The sequence below is a fragment of the Belonocnema kinseyi genome, chromosome 2, assembly GCF_010883055.1.
Source record: "Belonocnema kinseyi isolate 2016_QV_RU_SX_M_011 chromosome 2, B_treatae_v1, whole genome shotgun sequence".
NCBI lineage: Eukaryota > Metazoa > Arthropoda > Insecta > Hymenoptera > Cynipidae > Belonocnema > Belonocnema kinseyi.
Window position 1 is genome coordinate 73,171,799 of NC_046658.1, and position 1,474 is coordinate 73,173,272.

Below are 1,474 nucleotides of genomic sequence, written 5' to 3' on the forward strand. Positions count from 1 at the left end.
GATATATTTTTTTGTCATTATACCTAAAAATATATCGTCCTATTAGCTAGAAAAAATTATAGGCACTTCAGCCAGAAAACGCAGCTAGATAGGCTGTCAAGTTTAGCTATATTTTCACCTAGAATGTCCAGCTGAACCTGGTTAGGTGTGACACCTGTACTTGTTTAGCAATAGAAATATAGACATGACAGCTAAATTTTCTATATACTGCACCTATATTTTGCCTGCAAAAAAATCTGTTCAATACAGCAAACTGGTTAGGAAGACGAAATCCAGCGATACTTTCTAGCTGGGATAGCAAGAATTCTAGGAATATACCTAAACATTTTTTTCAGTGTGGGTATGTAACTGTTAGCTTTTTTTGGCTATGATGTTTGTTTAGTTTGTTTATGTTAGAGTAAGGCTTTTTATATCTCAGGGTTTGGTGACATACAATTTCACGTAGCACGACGTCCCGTATGCGCGACATAGTTATCTCGTTACATATAATCGTGTACGCAAATATACGCAATCATCTTACGACAGAGATAACGATCTATTAATTGACCGTATCGCTTTCTAATTTTTCCCCTTGCATATTACGTTACTCATCAATTATCACTCTCAGACACTTGTATCCTTCTTAACTCTTTGTCGCTAATTTTAAACTTAACTAAGCAAACAAGCACAATTTTGAATCTTGCACTTATGCTTTCTAATTAACGATTTTCACATATACAATGAATTAGTTGTAGTTTCAACTTTAGTATGAAAGTTAAGAATGCATTTCCTGTAGCATTCAAATTGCAATAAAATTTCAGTAGTCGTGTTTAAAAAAATGTAAAAGAGCCAAAGAATCAAAGTGTCACGTGGCCTGGGCGAGAATGTCCAATTTCTATACGTGACTTTTGACATGAGAAAAACGGAGAGAAGTTTATGGGATTGCGAAATGAAAGTCGTCACTTCTCTTTGGTTTCCTGCTTGTCTGTCACTTTTCGAACCCATGAGTGTCTTTTATATTTTTTGCTACTTTCTTTCTATAAAATATGCGTAATTTTAAATCATTACACAGCATCTCCATGACAGTTCCTTAACAAAATAAAGAAATAGATCTTAAATTTTTTATAGCTTCTTTTTTTAACCTCAAAACTTCGCCAGGGATATGAGAAGAACTATGGTAAATGTGCCTCAGAAATAAATTTTATAGTTTGAATGAAAATGTGTACATTGATATTAAGTTTGAAATTGCAAACCATTAAAGTTAATAGTTAGATTGGTTATAATTAGTTTGTTTCTACTCTTTTAATTTAAAGTCTTTTTCATTCGTTACTCATTTAAGTACTTTTCTACTATACCGTAGATTCGTAAAGGTATACACGACGCTTTATTTGTACACCTTTCCCACTTTAGAGTAATTGGAAATAAAAGTAATTGTAGCCTTACAGGTCTTCCGGCTTGAAGCGGAAACTGAGATTTTGCGTGTTTCATTAGTAAT

General features: G+C 33.1%; 1 protein-coding gene across 1 annotated transcript in view; it reads left to right on the forward strand.

Moving 5' to 3' along the window:
* The window catches only part of LOC117166834 (flotillin-2), a 342,246-nt gene that overhangs the window by 103,713 nt on the left and 237,059 nt on the right, over positions 1 to 1,474 (forward strand). The window lies entirely within an intron of this gene.